The 23227-nt window shown below is 43.5% G+C and overlaps 1 protein-coding gene across 1 annotated transcript in view; it reads left to right on the top strand.

Annotated features, from left to right (window-relative positions):
* LOC137369634 (transcriptional activator GLI3-like) overlaps nucleotides 1-23227 on the top strand; it is a 471074-nt gene that overhangs the window by 58835 nt on the left and 389012 nt on the right. The window lies entirely within an intron of this gene.

The raw sequence follows: 23227 nt of genomic DNA, 5'->3' as shown, positions 1-23227 counted from the left end.
CAACACTGGCATCTACCCGACAATGTGGAAAATTTCCCAGGTATGTCCTGTCCACAAAAAGCAACAAATCCAAGCTAATGACCGCCCCATCAGTCTACTCTCGAAATGAGCAAAGTGGTGGAAGGTGTCACTGACAGTGCTACCAAGCACCACTTAAAAAGCAATAAGCTGCTTACCGATGCTCAGTTTGGGTTCTGCCAGGGTCACTTGGCTCCTGAACTCATTACAGCCTTCATCCAAACATGGACAAAAGAGCTGACCTCAGGAGGTGAGGTGACAGTGATTGCCATGGATATCAAGGCAGCATTTGACTGAGTGTGACATCAAGGAGCCCTAGCCAAACTGAAGTCAATGGGAATCAAGGGGAAAACTCTCCACTAGTTGGAGTCATACCTACCACAAAGGAAGATTGTTGTGTTTGTTGGAGGCCAATCATCTCAGCCCCAGGACACAGCTGCAGGAGTTGCTCAGGGTAGTGTCCTAGGCCCAACCATCTTCAGCTGCTTCATCAATGAACTTCCTTCATCATAAGGTCAGAAGTGGGGATGTTCGCTGATGATTGTACATTGTTCGGTACCATCGCAACTCCTCAGATACTGAAGCAGTCTGTGTAGAAATGTAGCAAGGCTTGGACAACATTCAGCCTTGGGCCAGGCAATGACTGTCTCCAATAAGAGAGTATCTAACCATCTCCCTTTGACATTTAATGCATTACCATTGCTGAATCCCCCACTATCACCATCCTGGGGGTTACCATTGACCAGCAACTGTACTAGACCAGCCACATAAATACTGTGGCTGCAAGTGCAGGTCAGAGACTGGGAATACTGAGGCGAGTAACCCACCTCTTGACTCCCCAAAGCCTGTCCACCATCGACAAGGCACAAGTCAGGAATGTGATGAAATACTCTCCACTTGCCTGGATGAGTGCAGCTCCAACAACATTTGGGAAGCTCGACACCATCCAGGACAAAGCAGCCCTTTTGGTGGGCAACCCACTACACCACCTTAAACATTCACTGCCTCCACACCACTGGCACACAGTGGCAACAGAGTTTGAACGATACACTGCAGCAACTCACCATGCCACCTTTGACAGCACTTTCTAAACCTGTGATCTCTTCCATCTAGAAGGACAAGGATGGCAGATGCATGGAAACGGCACCACCTACAAGTTTCCCTCCAAGTTACACACCATCCTGACTTCGAAATATATTGCTGTTCCTTCACTGTGGCTGGATCAAAATTCTGGAACTCCCTCCCTAACAGCAGTGTGTGTACAGATGCACCAGATGCTCAACAGCGGTTCAAGAAGGCAGCTGACCATCACCTTCTCGAGGGCAATTATGGATCGGCAACAAATGCTGGCCTTGGCAATGACACTCACATCCCATGAAAATATATAAAAGATGTAATGTAGTTAAGCACAGTAGTCAAATTGTGCTCAGCAAGGTTCCACAAACAGCAATGAAATAAATGAGTAGATCATCTGTTTTTAGATGTTGTTTGAGGGATAAATGTTGGCCAGGACACCAGCAGACTTCCCTAATCTTCTTTGAATAGTGCCATGGGTTCTTTTTCATTCACCTGAGAGGTCAGATGGGTCTTATCCAAGAGACTGGTCATGCTTTTGATTGCAAACCCTCCCTCAGAGCGCGATGGTGATCCTGTGTCAGGTGCTGTTGGACAAAACGGCTCTGATTGCAATGGATTTGGAGCCTACGGCTGCACTTCCTGCTTCTGAGCAAATTGAAAATGGCAGGTCTGGTAGAGGAGCTGGAACTGATCCTTCAGTCCTTATTGTTAGAGGAAGGGGGAAAACATTTCTATGTTTTTAAACAGAATGACAGTTTAATTTAATTATATTTGCTATTTAACTGTATTGCAGTTTCAGCCATTTACAGCTCATGTCTTGGCGACATTCCTGCATTTTAAATCGACTGGAGTTTAATCTAGAGCTTTAACCCAATCCAAACATGCAAACTTACTTTTGTACCTAATTTTGGAAAAAAAATTGAGCGGGCAATTTTTCAGAAAGGAATGTTATAACCATTTCTTTACAGGGTTTGGTAATGTGAGTTTCAAATGCTGTGCAGAGCTGTCAGGGTTAATTTAATCTGAGATTTGTATTTGAAAGCCACGCAGTATGAATTTATTTTGCTGCTTTTATTATGGAGTATATTTTGTATTCCTTTAGGATACATCATTTCTTTTTCCCTTCTTCTTGAGGAATGATTTGATGATTGCTCCGATTTCACTGTGTTATGTCTCTGAGGTATTCTCTCCATTCTTTCTGTAAACCTAGGTCACTCCAACTGTGATTGTGAGCTTGAAAGAAGATCTGTGATCAAAGGCTTTAATGATATCATTGGTCTTTGGTGATTGATTAAGAATAGAAGTTCTGAAGCATTTTACAAGCTTGATTTTTTTCCCCTCATTGCTCCAGGTTGCGCAAGTTTCATTTTAACCATTAGTAAAGTTTATGCTTTGTTTTGAGAACTGAAGTTCATTCGATGACAATAAACACAACAGAAAGACGATCCTCACTCTTCTCACTCCGACAATAGTGCTTTTGATATAGAGCTGGATTACATGGAGCCAATCAAAAGGCAGCGCACCACTGTTTAGGATAAGCTTGGTTTAAATTTGAAGCACCTTTTGAAATGTCTTTCAACAAAAATCGTTGCTTTTTCGCTTGAACAGTATATATATTTAAAAAAATTACAATGATGTCAATTTTTTCATCCAAGTCTTTGTTGCAGCCCTATGTTTATCACCTGAAGCTGACACTTGATGCAAATCAGCGCAAACAATTGAAGGGTTGCCTATGATTTCATGATTATTTGCTGGCATCAAGTGAGGCCTCCCCATCACCAGGGTGCACCCTCCCCCGAAAATTGTTCCTTTACCACCCCCCCCCGCCCCCCGTAAGATTATTGATATTGATTGTTAAAGCATTCTCTCTAGTATAGTAGGGTAGAAAATGTAGCAGCAGGACGTACTATAAACTAATGTCAAGGTAGAGGAATTACCATAAGCTTAGAACCATGGGTGTCAGACAAAAGGCCTAGCAAAAATTTTAACTGCAAACACATCACGTTTGGGGCTGCAGGAGATAAACGACTGAAGGATGTACTGATACTGAGATGATGAATGAAGAAGTTGTAATAGGGTGCATGTCATTCTGCTTTGGTGAATCGCCATAGGGATGAGCATGACTGGGCACTGGAAGGGGTTAATTGGATAAGAACCAGAATAAAAGAGACCCACCTGATCGAGTCAGTACGGTGGAGAGAACCAGAAACAAGAAGAAAGAGGGAAGAAAAGTTCCAAGATCAAAAGCTGCAGGAGAAGATGTGTGTTCCCTGTCCAGGACTAATAAGGGAAGTATATATTCCACATTAGACTGTAAATTGCTGCCCAAATTTATTGCTGTAGTTTGCATGAAACTTAATTCACTTGTTCTGACATTGTCTCAATAAAATAGATTCACAACTGAACTTTTGTCACATCTGAACCTGTTGTGAGTAAGCAATCAACTCCTAACAGTTTACAGATCCCAGTTTATGCCACCACCGCCCACCCCCCCTACCCTCCCACCCATCACCAGGGTGAGATTGACTCCACACCATCCCACTCCTCCAACCAGGACAAAGTCTTCCTCCCTCTCCGCCACCACCACCCCGCCAACTAGGCCGAGGCCCCCCCATGTCTGCCAAGGCTCAAACCTTTGCAGTTCTCCTGATGGAATTGGGTGATTGGATTCCACTGATGTGCTCCTCACAGGAGGTGATGAATCCCAATACTGCCAAAAAAAAAGCAAATGAAGAAAAGAAAGGGTGGTCCTTTTATCACATAAAAATTTCAGTGGGTACAACAAAGTATTTCGGTTTGATGTCACTTGAAATGAGTAGTTACAGAAGTTGCAAATTTCCTCCCCCTTTGAAGATGGCAAAATGCAGAAGGAGCCATCAATCACCATTTAATGTACTTCCTATGTTTTACCATTTGCTAACATAGAGGAATGCCTCAAGCTTGTTTATGGGTTATTCCCTCCAGTGTTGATTTCAGTTTGTGGACGGGCCCCTGGAATGGGGCTGCAAACTGTGTTTGTAGGCTTGAGGGAGTATCTAACAATAACAGAAAATACAGATAGATTATTTTGATCAGTTTATAGATAAAACCTAGTCTTTGTGTTTGAATGGCACCTTTTGTATAATTACCTTCTCATTTGCAGCTTTTTTGGCAGCTCTTTTTTTTAAAAAGAGCCTCAACACCACCATCTCATAACTTTTCGGAATTACAGCAGCATTAATTTAACCTATGAACAATCACTGCACCAAGATCAAAACTAGAACTTGTTAATTTGTGTTCTCTAATTTTGCTTTTTTGTTTTTAATTATATTCTCAAAAAATAGGCTTGTTTTATGAACATGTACATTTACATATATTAATGAAACTGTTGTACATTTTGATTGCATGTGGGCGCAGAGCAGGTGATGCTAATTTTATAGTGTTGTCTTTATAGAAATTATGAATTTAAGATTTGTAAAGTTGCAGAAAACGAATATACTCTCTCAATAAACTTTTTTGTACCAACCTAATGTTTTTATTCCACAAAATACTAAAATATTTAACTTTTTTAATGGCAAGATGTAATAAGATCTATGTACAAATATCCAACATTGAAGAAAAGAGTATGGTATGCTAAAACATGTTTATTGTAGTGCAGCTATCGTAAAATTCTATGTTCACTTTGCACCAATGAAGGAATACCTTTTGAAACTCCACAGTTTTCTTTTCCTGCAGACTTGTACCCTTTTGGATTGGTTGAAGTAGTTCCTAATGGTTGACCTTCTTACCAGCTGCTAATATGAACAAGAATTCATGTGCGTCCATTTTTTAAATGCCTCTGAGGAGTTGGCGGTGTTGAATGGCTTTATTGTACCTTTTGAGGTCCTGTGTGTACTTAAGCTAAGCTACAGATGAGCAAAGTGTCAATAGCTGTCTATATAAACACTTTGTGTGGACAATGTGCTCTTGGAAGAAGGGATCTCTTTCATAAGAGTTACTATTTTTGGATGTGTCACTGGCTTTTGTTAAAAGTGGGAAATGGTGAGTTGTAAGGTTAATCTGAAGTAGCAGTTAACAAAGAAAGTGGCAAATCCATTGTCACCTCTTCTAAGCAAATGATTAACATTTCACTGGTTTAGATAAAGACGAGCCATCTCAAAACCCAGTTAATAAGGACTAATTATGTTCTTTGCACAATGGTGCCACAATACACATTGTTCTGCTCCTGCTGGGTAGTTTAACAACTTGGCCTAAACAGAGATAAATAACAATTTCCTGATAGGATAATCAAGGGTTTGAAAACCTGATGCCACTGCTTGCAACTCCTGTAAGAATTCCTAGATTCAATTTTTTTTTTAACCGTGCAGTTTATTTTCTGGTCTAATTTCCTAAAAAGATTGACCTGTGCTATGTTACAGTTTCGACAAGTGCCGATCGTGTACTGGAGTATAGTGTAGGATGTGCAGGGTATATCCTTTTCTAATATTTGGAAATAAAAAGATGTTCAACAACAACACCTTGCATTTATATAGTGCATTTAAAATAGTAAAAAGTCCAAAGGTATTTTGCAGGAGTGTAATCTGACAGAAATTGACACCGAGCCAAAGAAGGAAATGTTAGGACAGATGACTCAGTTTGGATAAAGAGGTAAATTTTAAAGAGGGTCTTAAAACAAGAGAGAGGCTTAGGGAGGGAATTCTACAGTTTTGGGCCTAGATAGCTGAAGATACCATTTTTGGGAGAATGGCAATTGTGGGCATGAAGCATTTACCCACTTTTCATTTTGGGTGGTTAACAGATAAATCTGGATGAAACTGAATGGGATTGGATTTCCGTGGGGTTTGCCTAATTATCAACTGTAACGTTAACAGAAGATCTGCAGAAACCTTGGAGAAGCAGTTTGAGAGTGAGAAATGTGGGTCTGAAACTAGTGTCTTAAACTTAAATGATTTGGATGTGGGGACCAATTGTAATATTTCCAAGTTTGTGGATGACAAAAAACTTGGTGAGAATGTGAGTTGTGAGGAGGATGCAAAGAGGCTTCAAGGGGATTTGGACAGGCTGAGTGAGTGGGCAAGAACACGGCAGATGGAATATAATGTGGATAAGTGTGAGGTTATCCAATTTGGTAGGAGGAATGGAGGTGCAGAATATTACTTAAATTGTGAGAGATTGGAAAGTGTTAATGTCCAAAGGGACCTAGGTATCCTTGTTCATAAGTCACTGAAAGCGAGCATGCAGGTGCAGCAAGCAATTAGGAAGGCAAACGGTTTGAGTACAGGAGTAATGAAGTCTTGCTTCAATTGTATAGAGCATTGGTGGGCCGCACCTGGAATATTGTGTACATTTCTGGTCTCCTTGCCTAAGGAAGGATATACTTGCTGCAGAGGGAGTGCAACGGAGGTTCACCAGATTGATTCCAGGGATGGTGGGATTATCCTATGAGTAGAGATTGAGGGGACGGGGCCTGTATTCTCTGGAGTTTAGAAAAATGAGAGGCAGGTTGGAAGGTAGCAAATGTCACCCCACTATTTAAGCAGGGAGGGAGAGAGAAAACCGGGAAGTACAGATCTGTTAGCCTTTCATCAGTTGTAGGGAAAATATAGAATCTATTTGAAAGGATGTGATAAATGGACACTTGGAAAATAATGATCTGCTTGGACATAGTCAATATAGATTTATGAATGGGAAATCATTTTAGATGAACCTGTTGGAGTTTTTTGAGGATGTTACTAACAAAATTGATAAAGGGAAGTCAGTGGACGTGGTACACTTGGATTTTCAGAAGGCTTTTGATAAAGTCCCCCACAGGAGGTTGGTTGACAAAATGAAAGCACATGGGATAGGGGGTAATATACTGGCATTGTCATGCAGACCCTGACCTGTCAAGAATGAGGCATATTAATTTTGTCATATGAACATTGATTTTAAACTGTTGCTGGAGTGAAGAAATGACTTGTTTGAAGATCACCAGACACTTGCCTGGAAGAACATTTGCATACTAAGAGACAGTGCTTGGAGAGACAAAAGAATTACTCCCTGATCCAATTAACTCAAATGGATTTTGATCACCAGACATTGAAGGTGTAAGGAAGCGCATTCCAGGGACTGTGAGGATGATACAATCCATAAAGCCAGGACTGGTTGAACCAGCTGGTCACATGACTAACTGACTGGTCCAGGTTTTTTTTGAACTAGCCACAGGACAGTTTGAATTGAGAAGGCAGTTTTGCAACTGAAGCTGGAACAAGGAAGCCTCTCTCCTGGCTGTCTCTCACTTTCTCCCAAGCCACCGGACCCACAGAAGATACATAAACCTCAAGGGAGAAAAGACTCCGACATCGAAACATGTTGAAGCTTGAACTGGGCCCCAACGAACAAGAGGATTTACCGGCAACCAAAGACTCCACATTGAACTTAAAGGACTGTAATTATAATCCTGATATTGCCTCAAACTTTTCCCCTTTATTCTGTTCTACTCTTTCTGTCTCTATCTGCGTGTGTGTTTATTGTGTATGCATGCTAGCGTGGTCGCGTCACATATTTGTAGTTGTTAACTGGATTAGAGTTTAAGATTAATAAACTTCCACCTTGCTTGTTTAAATCTAAGAAAACATGTCTTGATTGATTTCTTTGCCTTAAAATTGGAAAGCGATGAACAAGGATTCACTGAGGGGGAGCTAAAACATGGTGTTAAAATTAAACCCTGTTATGGTTAAACCAAGCAAAGGCTGAGAGGGAACCCCCAGACCCCTTTCTCACTTGGTCTTAACAGCATGGATTAAGGCAGAGAACAAACAGAAGGAATAAATGGGTCATTCTTGAGTTGGCAGGCTGTGACTAGTGTGGTACCGCAAGGATCAGTACTTGGGGCCCCAGCTGTTCACAATATATATCAATGATTTGGATGTGAGGACCAAATGTAATATTTCCAAGCTCGCGGAAAACTAGGTGGGAATGTGTGTTGTGAAGAAGATGCAAAGTTACTTCAAGGGGATTTGGACAGACTTAGTGAGTGGACAAGAATATGGCAGATGGAATATCATGTAGAAAAATGTGAGGTTATCCACTTTGGTAGGAGGAATAGATGTGCAGAGTATTTTTTAAATGGTAAGAGATTAGAAAGTGTTGATGTACAAAGGGACCAGGGACCTGAGTGTCCTCGTCAATAAGTAACTGAAAGCTAACATGAAGGTGCAGCAAGCAGTTGGGAAGGCTAATGGTATGTTCGTCTTTATTGCAAGAGGATTTGAGTGCAGGAGTAGAAAAGTCTTGCTTCAATTGTATAGAACCTTGGTTAGACCGCACCTGCAGTACTGTGTGCCGTTTTGGTCCCCTTACCTTAAGGAAGGATATTATTGCCATAGGTGGAGTGCAACGAAGGTTCACCAGACTTGTTCCTGGGATGGCGGGACAGTCCAATGAAGAGAGATTGGGGAAACTGGACCTGTATTCTCTCGAGTTTTGAAGAATGAGAGGTGATCTCATTGAAACCTACAAAATACTTAAAGCGATAGATAGGGTAGATGCAGCTAAGATGTTTCCCCTGGTTGGGAAGTCTAGAACCAGGGGACACAATTTCAAAATAAGGGGGAAGCCATTTAGGACAGAGATGAGGAGAAATTTATTTACTCAGAGGGTTGTGACTCTTTGGAATTCTCTACCACAGAGGGCAGTGTAAAGTCACTCATTGAGTATGTTTAAAGCAGAGATTGACAGATTTCTAAATACCAATAAAGGAATATGGGGATAGTGTGGGGAAAAAGGCATTGAAGTGGATGATCAGCCATGATCATATTAAATGGCGGAGCAGGCTCGATGGGCTGAATGGCCTACTCCTGCTCCTATGTACCGATGTCAGTAGTAAACTGCAACTGCCACCTCTCTGCCCATTCTGCCAGCCTATCAGTGTCCTGCTGCAGGCAGGTCACATCATCCTCACAGTTTGCCACACCTCCAGGTTTGGTGTCATCAGCAAATTTTGAATTTTTATTCTGTGTTCCAAGATCCAAGTCACTTATGTATGGCAAAAAAGCAGTGGTCTCAGCACTGACCCTTGGGGAAACACCATTACCATGCTCCAGTCTGAAAAACAACCATTTACTATAATTTGCTGTTTTCCGTGCTTCATTTTTATTCCATTGGACACTGGCCCTCCTATTCCATAAGCCTCAATTTTGTTAACCAGCCTTTTATTTGGTACCTTATCAAACATCTTCTTAAAATCCATATAAACAACATCCGCTGCATTCCCTTCACCAACCTTCTCTGTTACTTCATCAAAAAATTCAATTAGATCAGTCAAGCATGATCTCCCTTTTACAAATCCATGCTGGTTCTCCTTAATTAACTCAAAACTCTCCAAGTGTAGGTTGATTTTTTTTTCCTTGATTATTGTTTCTAAAACCTTACCCACCGCTGATAAACTAACTGGCCTGTAGTTGTTAGGACTGTCCTTACACCCTTTCTTGAATAAGGGTGTCACATTTGCCACTGTCCAATCCTCTGGCACCTCCCCTGTATTCAGGGAAGATTGGAAGGTTATGGAAAGCCCTCTATCCTCACTTCCTTTAGCAAACTTGGAGGCAAGCCATCCAGATGAGGTGACTTATCCACCCTAAGTGCATAGCGAGCCTTTTTAGTACCTCACCCCTCTCAATTTTTACCCTATCCATTGCCTCTACTCTTTCTGCTTCTACCGATATTTTGTCAGATTTCACTTCCTCAGTGAACACTGATACAAAATACTCATTAAGCACATTAGCCTTTTGACTTTTGACTTTTTGTTTTTTTGGTTTTTCAGTAGATTTGTTGGGAATTTGGAATAGTGGGAATGGAGATTAAGGCAGTTGTATGTTCCTCCTGCAGAATGTGGGAGGTAAGGGTCGCCAAGAGTGTCCCTGCTGACTGCATCTGTGGGAAGTGCACCCAACTCCAGCTCCTCGAGAACCGCGTTAGGGAACTGGAGCTGGAGCTGGATGAACTTCGGATCATTCGGGAGGCGGAGGAGGTTATTGAGAGGAGTTATGGGGAGGTAGTCACACCTCAGGTAAAAGAAGTAGGTAGATGGGTTACCGTCAGGGGAAGGAGAGGGAACCAGCAGGCAGTGCAGGGATCCCCTGTGGCTGTTTCCCTCAACAACAGGTATACCGTTTTGGATACTGTTGCGGGGGACGACTTACCAGGGGTAAGCAATGGGGTACAGATATCTGGCACAGAGTCTGTCCCTGTTGCTCAGAAGGGAAGGGGGAAGAGGAGCAGAGCATTAGTCATTGGGGACTCCATAGTTAGGGGAACAGATAGGAGGTTCTGTGGGAACGAGAGAGACTCACGGTTGGTATGTTGCCTCCCAGGTGCCAGGGTTCGTGATGTCTCGGATCGTGTTTTTGGGATCCTTAATGGGGAGGGGGAGCAGCCCCAAGTCGTGGTCCACATAGGCACCAACGACATAGGTAGGAAGAGAGATGGGGATTTAAGACAGAAATTTAGGGAGCTAGGGTGGAAGCTTAGAGCAAGAACAAACAGAATTGTTATCTCTGGGTTGTTGCCCGTGCCACGTGATAGCGAAGCGAGGAATAGGGAGAGAGAGGAGTTGAACACGTGGCTGCAGGGATGGTGCAGGAGGGAGGGATTTGGTTTCCTGGATAATTGGGGCTCTTTCTGGGGTAGGTGGGACCTCTACAAACAGGATGGTCTTCACCTGAACCAGAGGGGTACCAATATCCTGGGGGGGAGGTTTGCTAGTGCTCTTCGGGGGGGTTTAAACTAATTCAGCAGGGGAATGGGAACCCAAATTGTAGTGCCAGTGTACAGGATGTTGAGAGTAGTGAGGTCAGGGATATGGTTACAAGGAAGCAAGAGGGCACTGGCAAGCAAGAACCTGGTTTAAAGTGTGTCTATTTCAACGCCAGGAGCATCCGGAATAAGGTGGGTGAGCTTGCAGCATGGGTTGGTACCTGGGATCTCGATGTAGTGGCCATTTCGGAGACATGGGTAGAGCAGGGGCAGGAATGGATGTTGCAGATTCCGGGATTTAGATGTTTCAGTAAGAACAGAGAAGATGGTAAAAGAGGGGGGGGTGTGGCATTGTTAATCAAGGAGAGTATTACAGCGACAGAAAGGACGTTTGAGGACTCGTCTACTGAGGTAGTATGGGCTGAGGTTAGAAACAGAAGAGGTGAGGTTACCCTGTTGGGAGTCTTTTATAGACCTCCGAATAGTTCCAGAGATGTAGAGGAAAGGATAGCGAAGATGATTCTCGACAGGGGTGAGAGTAACAGGGTAGTTGTTATGGGGGACTTTAACTTTCCAAATATCGACTGGAAATACTATAGTTCGAGTACTTTAGATGGGTCAGTTTTTGTCCAGTGTGTGCAGGAGGGTTTTCTGACACAGTATGTAGACAGGCCAACCAGGGGCGATGCCACATTGGATTTGGTACTGGGAAATGAACCCGGCCAGGTGTTAGATTTAGATGTAGGTGAGCACTTTGGTGACAGTGATCACAATTCGGTTAGGTTTACCTTAGCGATGGGCAGGGACAGGTATATACCTCAGGGCAAGAATTATAACTGGGGGAAAGGAAATTATGATGCGATTAGGCAAGATTTAGGATGCGTAGGATGGGGAAGGAAACTGCAGGGGATGGGAACAATCGAAATGTGGAGCTTATTCAAGGAGCAGCTACTGCGTGTCCTTGATAAGTATGTACCTGTCAGGCAGGGAGGAAGTTGTCGAGCGAGGGAGCCGTGGTTTACTAAAGAAGTTGAAGCGCTTGTCAAGAGGAAGAAGAAGGCTTATGTTAGGATGAGACGTGAAGGCTCAGTTAGGGCGCTTGAGAGCTACAAGCTAGCCAGGAAGGATCTAAAGGGAGAGCTAAGAAGAGCAAGGAGAGGACACGAGAAGTCATTGGTGGATCGGATCAGGGAAAACCCTAAGGCTTTCTATAGGTATATCAGGAATAAAAGAATGACTAGAGTTAGATTAGGGCCAATCAAGGATAGTAGTGGGAAGTTGTGTGTGGAATCAGAGGAGATAGGGGAAGTGTTAAATGAATATTTTGCGTCAGTATTTACAGTAGAGAAAGAAAATGTTGTTGAGAATACTGAGATTCAGGCTACGAGGCTAGATGGGATTGAGGTTCACAAGGAGGAGGTGTTAGCAATTTTGGAAAGTGTGAAACTAGATAAGTCCCCTGGGCCAGATGGGATTTATCCTAGGATTCTCTGGGAAGCTAGGGAGGAGATTGCAGAGCCTTTGTCCTTGATCTTTATGTCGTCATTGTCGACAGGAATAGTGCCGGAAGACTGGAGGATTGCAAATGTTGTCCCCTTGTTCAAGAAGGGGAGTAGAGACAGCCCTGGTGATTATAGACCTGTGAGCCTCACTTCGGTTGTGGGTAAAATGTTGGAAAAGGTTATAAGAGACAGGATTTATAATCATCTTGAAAAGAATAAGTACATTAGAGATAGTCAGCACGGTTTTGTGACGGGTAGGTCGTGCCTCACAAACCTTATTGAGTTTTTCGAGAAGGTGACCAAACAGGTGGATGAGGGTAAAGCAGTGGATGTGGTGTATATGGATTTCAGTAAGGCGTTTGATAAGGTTCCCCATGGTAGGCTATTGCAGAAAATACGGAAGTATGGGGTTGAAGGTGATTTAGAGCTTTGGATCAGAAATTGGCTAGCTGAAAGAAGACAGAGGGTGGTGGTTGATGGCAAATGTTCATCCTGGAGTTTCGTTACTAGTGGTGTACCGCAAGGATCTGTTTTGGGGCCATTGCTGTTTGTCATTTTTATAAATGACCTGGAAGAGGGTGTAGAAGGGTGGGTTAGTAAATTTGCAGATGACACTAAGGTCGGTGGAGTTGTGGATAGTGCCGAAGGATGTTGTAGGGTACAGAGAGACATAGATAGGCTGCAGAGCTGGGCTGAGAGATGGCAAATGGAGTTTAATGCGGAAAAGTGTGAGGTGATTCACTTTGGAAGGAGTAACAGGAATGCAGAGTACTGGGCTAATGGGAAGATTCTTGTTAGTGTAGATGAGCAGAGAGATCTTGGTGTCCAGGTGCATAAATCACTGAAGGTTGCTAACCAGGTTAATAGGGCTGTCAAGAAGGCATATGGTGTGTTAGCTTTTATTAGTAGGGGGGTCGAGTTTCGGAGCCACGAGGTCATGCTGCAGCTGTACAAGACTCTGGTGAGACCGCACCTGGAGTATTGCGTGCAGTTCTGGTCACCGCATTATAGAAAGGATGTGGAAGCTATGGAAAGGGTGCAGAGGAGATTTACTAGGATGTTGCCTGGTATGGAGGGAAGGTCTTACGAGGAAAGGCTGAGGGACTTGAGGTTGTTTTCGTTGGAGAGAAGGAGGAGGAGAGGTGACTTAATAGAGACATATAAGATAATCAGAGGGTTAGATAGGGTGGATAGTGAGCGTCTTTTTCCTCGGATGGTGATGGCAAACACGAGGGGACATAGCTTCAAGTTGAGGGGTGATAGATATAGGACAGATGTGAGAGGTAGTTTCTTTACTCAGAGAGTAGTAAGGGCGTGGAATGCCCTGCCTGCAGCAGTAGTAGATTCGCCAACTTTAAGGGCATTTAAGTGGACATTGGATAGACACATGGATGAAAATGGAATAGTGTAGGTCAGATGGTTTCACAGCTCGGCGCAACATCGAGGGCCGAAGGGCCTGTACTGCGCTGTAATATTCTAAAAAGCCTTGCCCTGCGCCTCTAAGCATATATTACCGCCTTTGTCCCTAATAGACCTCACTCCACCTCTTACTACCCACTTACTATTTACATGCCAGTAGAAGATTTTTGGGTTCCCTTTTCTGTTGACTGCCATTCTATTCTCATATTCTCTCTTTGGCAGTCTTGTATTTCTCTTCACTTCCCCTCTCAATTAATTGTAGATGGCCTGGCTCTGAGTTGAAGAATTCACCTGACATGCATCATACACCCTCTTTTTTTTGTTTCATCATAATCTCCATCTCCCTCGTCATCCAAGAAGCCCTGTCTTTGGTTCCCCTACCTTTTACCCTAGCCTGTACCTGAAGCATCTCTTCCTTAAAGATTACTCATTGTTTTGATATAGCTCTTCCTGTTAGTCTTTAGTTCCATTTCACCCTGGCTAGATCCCTTCTCACTGTATTGAAATTAGTCCTCTTCCAATCTAGACATTCTACCTTAATTTGTTCCTTGCTTTTCTGCATTACTAGTCTAAACCTTATGGTATGATGATGACTCTTATTCAAGTGCTCCCGACAGACACTTGGTCTACTTGGCCTACCTCGTTTCCCAGTTTCAGATCCAGCAATGACTCTTTTCTAGTTGGGTTGAGAACACACTGATCAAGAAAGTTTTCCTGAACACAATCCAGAAATTCCTCCCCTTCCTTACCCTTTACCCTAAAATCATCCCGATCTATATTTGGGTAATTAATGTCCCCGAATATCACCACTCTATAGTTCTTGCACATCTCTGTGATTTCCCTGCTCTTCTATCTCTCTCTCTCTCTATTTGGCAACCTATAGAATACCCCTAGTAGTGATCATACCCTTTTTCTTTCTCAGCTTTAACCAAATGGATTCTGTCCTTGCACCTTCAAGGACATCCTCCCTTTCCAACACTACAATGTCTTCCCTAATCAGTACTCCCACCCCAGCTCCCTTTCTTCCTTCTCTAACACTTCTGAACACTTTATATCCTGGTATATCAAGTGCCCGGTACTCGCCGTTTTAAGCCAAGTTTCCATTATTGCCACTACATCACATTCCTATACTGCTATTTGTGCTTGTAGCTCACCAACCTTATTAACCAAGCTTTAAGAGCATAAGAACGTGAGAAATAGGAGCCATTCAGCCCTTTGAGCCTGTTCTGCCATTCAATGAGATCATGGCTGATCTATTTCAACACCATTTTCCTGCACTATTCCCGTAACCCTTGATGTTTTTAATTTGTAGAAATCTAGCGATCTCAGGCTTGAACATACTTAACGATTGAAACTTCACAGCCCTCTGGGGCAGAGAATTCCAAAGATTCACCATCCTCTGAGTGAAGAAATTCCTCCTCATCTCAGTCCTAAATGGCTTGCCCTTTATTCTGAGACTGTGTCCCCTGGTTATGGACTCTCCTCCTGGGGAAATATTCTTCCTGCATCAACCCTGTTGAGCCCTGTAAGAATTTTGTACGTTTGAATGAGATCACCTCTCATTCTTCGAAACTCCAGAGAATAGAGGTCCAGTCTATTTAATCTTTCCTCATGGGACAATCCCTCCATCCCAGGAATTAGAACATAGAACAGCACAGTACAGGCCCTTTGGCCCAAGATGTTGTGCCGAACCTTTAACCTACTCTAAGATCAAACTACCTACATACCCTTCATACTACTATCATCCATGTACCTATCCAAGAGTCGCTTAAATGTCCCTAATGTATCTGCTTCTACTACCACCGCTGGCAGTGCATTCCACGCACCCACCACTCTGTGTGTAAAGAACCTACCTCTGACATCTCTCCTAAACCTTCCTCCAATCACCTTAAAATTATGCCCCCTGGTGATAGCCCTTTCCGCCCTGGGAAAAAGTCTCTGGCTATCCACTCTATCTATGCCTCTCATCATCTTGTACACCTCTATCAAGTCACCTCTCATCCTTCTTTGCTCCAATGAGAAAAGCCCTAGCTCCCTCAACCTTTCTTCATCAGACATGCCCTCCAGTCCAGGCAGCATCCTGGTAAATCTCCTCTGCACCCTCTCCATAGCTTCCACATCCTTCCTATAATGAGGCGACCAGAACTGAACACAATTTTCCAAGTGTGGTCTAACCAGGGCTTTATAGAGCTGCAGCATAACCTCGCGGCTCTTAAACTCAATCCCCCTGTTGATGAAAGCCAACACACCATACGATTTCTTAACAACCCTATCAACTTGGGTGGCAACTTTGAGCGATCTATGGACATGGACCCCAAGATCCCTCTGTTCCTCCACACTACCAAGAATCCTGTCTTTAAGCCTGTATTCTGCATTCAAATTCGACCTTCCAAAATTAGTTTGGTGAACCTTTGTGCGCTTATACACATGCATTGTAATCCTGTCTCTTTTATGTCCACCCGAAAGATATCACCTCTGACTGTGCAGCACTCCCTCTGTACTGCACTGGAGTGTCAGCAAAGATTTAATGATCAAGTGCCTGGAATGGGGCTAGAAACCACAACCTTCTGACTCAGAGGCAGAAGTATGACTATGGCTTAGCGGATGAATGGGAGACCCCCCACGGAAACTAATGGCGGGTTTATGAAGGTTAGTCCTCACCAACATATCTTCCAGTTACATGAATACATGGGGTCCTACCTTTGTTAAAATAGGAATATCACACAAAGGTTCATTTGCTAATATTGCTTACAGTAGTTTCTAGATTCAAAAATGTTTATTGCTATAGCAGGAAACAAGAGTCAAGAAGCAAATTGTATTCATTATCTTATTAATAATTGAAGACCCCTAATAGTTTCCTATCCTGGTTATGTTTTTTTTAAGTAAGCAGTGATATATGTGTTAGGAAATATATACATTTAGAGAAAGGTCTACTCTAAATGTAACATCCATCAACTAAATTGCCAAAAATAATTTTTGTCTGGGGGAGTACACCTTCAGACCATCTGAGAAGATACATCTCCAATATGATGTTTGGTTTCCCCACTTCAAAAATTGGCACTGCCCCACTGACCAGTGTTGGCAACATTGTTGGACCTGATGCAAATAGCAACTCTCTTTTTATGTGAACCTGGACAGTGTGTGTGAAAAGGCTGTCCCATCATTGGTGGGTTGCTGCACTATAGTCAAGCTAATTCTGTCAAAAACATGACCTCCGTACACCTACACAGTCCAGCAGGAACCACTGCATAGCAGTTAGGAGTGAGGGCCTGGGCAGAATTAATTTTGTCCCTTATGCAGAGACATTCTCCAGCAGAGAGAAGGGGTCGAACAAGGACCTTACTGCCTTATATGTTGAGTACCAGACCATGTGAGGCATCCAGGTTGGTGTCTTTGCTTTCAATATATCATAAAATGACCTTAGAAAAACTACTGTCATTTTGTTTTGTAATTAATGGAGACGGTAGTAAAACGTGTAGCTAGGTGCTGAGTATAGTGAGCAGTTGTTCATTCTTGGAGATCAAAACATGCCACAAGCACCTCTGGGGTCTTTTAACAGTTTGGAAGGTGTGACCATGTTTAGTACTCAGCAGGGAGTCTCTCTGTCATTAACATTGTGTTTATACTGTTAAGCAGAGTGACTGCCAACAGGCCTTGAAACCATTTACACTCCTCGAGATCTTGGACTTGGGCAATTTATTTTTTCTGGGAGTAGGGTGAGGACAACAGTGACTGCCTCGGCTGAAAGGCAACTCTAGTATGAAGTGAGGCACCTACTTGTTCACATTGAGCTCTGTAATCCACAGTTGGGGAATGTGAGTTTTTGCACCAGTCTTTTTTTCTTCTGAGGGGGAGAGAGTAAAAAATGCCAAGTTACATACATACCAGATTTAGTGTGTGATTTACTTGGCACTGTAAACAGGGTATTTGTTAAGTTTATATTTCCTCGGATGACAAGCTAGTGAAACTTTACTCCGTAACATGTTAATCTGACATTGTGCTAACCCAAATCTGTCTACTGAGATGCTGCCTGGATATAAAGCAGCCAGACATCTGGGTTTTGGTTGCTGCACTTAACTGGTTCGAGGAGATTCACTTTTCTCGAGCTGGGATTGTTACGAGCTCTAAAACAGACTAAATCAAGCCTTTAAAGGCTTTGAAATGTAACCACTTAACACTTTTGTGCCAAATAACCATTCAATATATTTTAGTTGGAAGGTTTAGAAGAGTAAATAAGATTGATGCTGCTGTTCTAAAATAACAATAGCATGACCCCTGAACACATTTATAGTACAATCGGACAAATTTTACCTGGACCAAGTGGATTAAACATGCCATGTGAAGTTGATATGGTGTTTATTTAAACTAAAACATCATATTAGTAATGCAGTTTTAAAAAATCTTATATTAAGTAGCAGCCAGATTTGGAGCAGAGTTCTGTTAAATTTACAGTGTCGATAAATAGCTTTAACAGCTCAATGTATGGATCATTCGATGGTGCAGGAAGAGGAAAAATACCTCTTTAAATACTGACATCACCCATGAGAGGGGGCTTGGGATGATGTGCCATTTTTTCGGTTTCACCATTGCAGACACTGTTCAGAAGGGCATGTATTACTCGCCATACTAGCAGTTTAATACTGAGTTTTTTTTAATCCATAAAAGAATTACCCCAGCCAACTTTTAAAAAAAATGACAGTGCAACAGTGAGAAGAGCGATGGCTGCAGTGCTGCGTTGACTTCAACTCTTCATGATTGTTCCAAGTGTCCTGTATCATTTCATTGGCAGAAATATTTGTCAACTTTGACTTGCTCATTAACCTGCAAGTGCACATTGAGCACCATCCAAATATGGAATTTTTTCCTAAAAATTACATTTTGGCAAGCTAAAGTTATGTTAAACCTTTATTAATCACTGGTTTGGCCCCAGCTGCTGTTTTGTTTCCAATTCTGGGCATCACACTTTAGGAAGGATATCAAGGCCTTACAGAGGGTGCAGAGGAAATTTACAAGACTGGTACCAGGGATGTGGGACTTGTGGAGAGACTAGAGAAACTGGAATAAAAACAAGAAATGCTGGAACCACTCAGCAGGTCTGGCAGCATCTATGGAAAGAGAAGCAGAGTTAACGTTTCGGGTCAGTGACCCTTCTTTGGAACTGGAGTTGTTCTCCTTAGAGCAGTGAAGGTTAAGGGGAAATCATGAAGAGTTTTGATAGAGTAACTAAGGTGAAACTGTTTCTAGTAGCAGAAGGGTCCGTAATCAGAGGACACCAATTTAAGGTAATTAGGAAAAGAACCAGAGGTGAGATGAGAATTTTTTTAATGCAGCAAGTTGTTATGATCAAGAATGCACTGACTGAAAGGGTGGTGGAAGCAGATTCAGTAATTACTTTCAAAAGGGAATTGGATAAATACTTTGAAGGGGAAAAATTTGCAGGGCTACAGAGAAAGGACAGGGGAGTATGACTAATTGGATAGCCCTTTCAAAGAGCCGCCACAGACATCGTGGGCCTTCTGTACTGCATCATTCTATGCTTCTGTGAATTGAATTAGTCATGCTGAGAACAGCATTCACCAGGTGCACATGTTGTCCCTTATCAAAATCAATGAATTATGTTCAGGCTTAAAGATAAATTAAACTGTAGTTTAATTACCCCTGTGTTTGCTGACTTTCATTGGCTTCTGGTCAAGCAACATTTCGATTTTAAAATTCTTGTCTTTATTTACAAATCTCTCCATGGCCTCTTCCCTCCCTATCTCTGTAATGTCCTCCAGCCCCACAACCCTCCAGGATATCTGCGCTCCTCTAATTCTGGCCTCTTGATCATCCCCAATTTTAGTCGCTCCAACATCGGTGGCCACGCCTTCAGTTGCCTAGGCCCTCATCTCTGGAATGCCCTTCCTACACCTCTCCGCCTCTATACCTCTCTTTCCTCCTATAAGACACTCTTTAAAACCTACCTCTTTGATCAAGCTTTTGGTCATCTGACCTAATGGCCGGAATTTTACGCCCCCCCCCCCCCCCAAAGAACGGGAAGGTGGTGGGGGGAGGGGGGGGGGCGCGTAAAATGGAGCAGGAGGCTCGGGGGCGCCTTCCCAACCAGCTCCCGCCTCCGCCTCCACTTTACGCAGGGCGGCAGTGAAAAATGGCCTGACCGCCCCAGGCCAATCAAGGCCCTTAAGGGCCTGCCCGCCGGCAGGGGATTTTATCATTGGCAAGCGGGCGGCCCAGGCCCGAGAAAAGCCACCTGACAAAAGCAGGCGGCTCTCTGACGGCCTGGTGGGGGGCCCTGCGCCCAATGGGGGGCTGCCCCTGCTGCCCCAACCATCCCAAACACACAATAACCCCGTCCTCCAATCGACCACCCTTGCCTCGCTGGGGCCCGACCGATCACCCTCGGTGAGGCTGCAAAAACGTACCTTGGTTCTGCGGCTCCCTGACATCATCATCTTGAATAAAAGCAAAATACTGCAGATGCTGAAAATCTGAAATAAAAACAAGAAATGCTGGAAATACTCAGCAGGTCTGGCAGCATCTGTGGGAGAAAGAAGCAGAGTTAACGTTTCAGGTCAGTGACCCTTCATCAGACCCTTTTTCTTGAAGCTGGGTTGCAGTCCCAGCGGTGGCCACTGCTCCCGATGGCGCTGCGGGGACTAAGAGCTGCCAGCCCACTGATTGGCCAGCAGCTCCAGTTGGCGGGATTTCTTGCCTCAAGCAGGTGGAAGTCCCACCTTCGAACAATTAAAGGCTGGGGAACTGCAAAATGTGGGTCGGATTCCCAGGCCAGGCGGAAGCGGGTTCGCCACCGACTTTTCAGTCCGCCGGGGGAAAACTCCAGCCCAATATCTCCTTATGTGGCTCGGTGTCAGATTTTGATTTTTAATGCCCCTGTGAATCACCTTGAGTGTTTTATTATGTTAAAGGTGCTATATAAATATAAGTTGTTCTTTGTAAGATTAGAAAATGTATGATAAAAATATATAATTGATGGGAATAAGTGTTGACCAACATCCCATGTCTTGCCCAACAAAATTTTTTTTTATTTTCGACAGTGTAAAAAAAAAATAGGGAGTTGAATCCTGTAGTGCATTCCAGTTTGTTTTTCCAGAAGGCATTCGATAAAGTCCCTCAAAGGAGACTGTTAGCTCAAGTTGAAGCTCATGGAATTGAAGGAAAATTATTGACCTGGTAAGGAAATTGGCTGAGCGGCAGGAGACAGAGAATAGAGGTAATGGGCAGGTACTCTAACTGGCAGGATGTGACTAATGGCGTTACACAGGGATCTGTGTTGCAGCCTTAACTATTCACTGTATTTATTAATGACTTTGATGATAAAGAGCTACATATCCAAGTTTTTAAAATTTGTTCATGGGATACAGGCATCATTGACAAGTCTAGCATTTATTGCCCATCCCTAATTCCCCTTGAGAAGATGGTCGCAAGCCACCGCCTTGAATTGCTGCAATTCGTGTGTGAAGCTATTCCAACAGTGCTGTTAAGTAGGGAGTTCCAGGGTTTTGACCAAGTGATGATGAAGGAACAGCGATATATTTCCAAGTTGCTGTGGTATGTGACTTGGAGTGGAATTTTCAGGTAGTGGTGTTTGCATGCGCCTGCTGCCCTTTTCCGAGGTGGTAGAGATTGTGCGTTTGGGAGGTTCTTTGGAAGCAGCCCTGGAGAGTTGCTGCATTGTATCTTGTAGATGGTATACACTGCAGCCATGTTGCGCTGGTAGTGGGGGGAATTAATGTTTATGGTGGTGGCTGGAGTGCCAGTCAAGCAGACTGCTTTGTCTTGGATGGTGTCGAGCCTTTTTGAGTGTTGTTGAGCTGCACTCTTCCAAGCAAGTGGAGAGTATTTCATCACACTCCTGACTTGTGCCTTGTAGATGATGGACACGCTTTGGGGAGTCAGGATGTGAGTCACTCGCTGCAGAATTCTCTGCCTGTCCGATTGGCTCTTGCAGCCACAGGATTTATGTGCCTGGTCCAGTTAAGTTTCTGGTCTGTGGTGACCCCAGGATGGTTGATGTGGGATTTGACATTAGCAATGGTGTTGAATGCCAAAGGGAAGTTTTTAGACTCTCTCTTGTTGGAAATGGTCATTGTCTGGCACTCGTGTAGCATGAATGTTTCTTGCCACTTATCAGTCCAAGCCTGAATAATGTCCCAGTCATGCTACATGTGAGCGCTGACTGCTTCGTTATCTGAGCAGTTGCGGATGGAACTGAACGCTGTGCAATCATCGAGCACCCTCACTTCTGATGTTATACTGGAGGAAAGCCATTGATGAGGCTTCTGAAGATGGTTGGGTACTACTGCACTGCCCTAAAGAACTCCTGCTGCGATGACCTGGAGCTACCAGGCCATCTTCCTTTGAATCATAGAATCATAGAGTGGTTACAACATAGAAGGAGGCTATTCAGCCTATCATGTCTATGCGGGCTGTCTGCAAGAGCAACTCAGCAAGTCTCACTCCCCAACCTTTCCCTGTAGCCTTGAAAATTTTTTGATTTCAGATAATTATCAAATTCTGTTTTGAAAGCCACAATTTAATCTGCCTCTGCCGCACTCTCATGCAATGCATTCCAGATCCTAAATACTCACTGTGTAAAAAGTTTTTCCTCATGGTGCCTCTGGTTCTTTTGCCAAATACTTGAAAATTGGTGTCCTCTGGTTCTTAGCTCTTCCACCAATGGGAACAGTTTCTCCCTATCTGCTCTGTCCAGATCCCACATGATTCTGAACACCTCTATCATATCTCCTCTCAACCTTCTCTTCGCTAAGGGAAAAAGAACCCAGCTTCTCCAATCTATCCTTGTAACTAAAATCCCTCATCCCTGGAACTGTTCTTGTAAATGTTTTCTGCACCCTCTCCAATGCCATCACATCCTTCTTAAAGTGTGGTGCCAGAATTGGACACAATACTTCAGTTGAGGCCGAACCATAAGTTCCTTGCTTTTGTACTGTGCTTCCATTGATAAAGCCCAGGATCCAGTTGGCTTTATTGACTGCTTTCTTAACCTGCCCTGCCACTTTCAAGGATTTGTGCACTGAGACTCCCAGGTCACTTTGCTCCTCTATCCCCTTTAGAATTGTATCCTTTATTTTATATTGCCTTTCCTCAGCCTTCATATCAAAATGTATCACTTCATATTTCTCAACATTAAATTTCATCTGCCACGTGTCTGCCTATTCCACCAGCCTGTCTCTATCCTCTTGAAGTCTATCACTATCCTTCTAACAGTTCGCTATACCTCCAAGATTAGTGTCCTGTACACCCAAGTCTAGGTCATTCTTATAGATCAAGAAAGGCAGTGGTCCTAATGCCACTTGCCTCCCAACCCCCCTTCCCAAACCGGGGAACCCCACTATGTACTGTCCTCCAGTCCAAAAAACAACCATTACCTACCACTAGGTGCTAAGTATGGCTCAAGCCAGTGGAGAGTAATGTCCCTGATATCCATTGACTTCTATATTACTTGGGCTCCTTGA

Source organism: Heterodontus francisci, chromosome 5, assembly GCF_036365525.1.
Source record: "Heterodontus francisci isolate sHetFra1 chromosome 5, sHetFra1.hap1, whole genome shotgun sequence".
In the NCBI taxonomy this organism is placed as follows: domain Eukaryota; kingdom Metazoa; phylum Chordata; class Chondrichthyes; order Heterodontiformes; family Heterodontidae; genus Heterodontus; species Heterodontus francisci.
The sequence above is the reverse complement of the archived record's forward strand: the minus strand, read 5'-3'. Positions and strand labels throughout refer to the sequence as shown.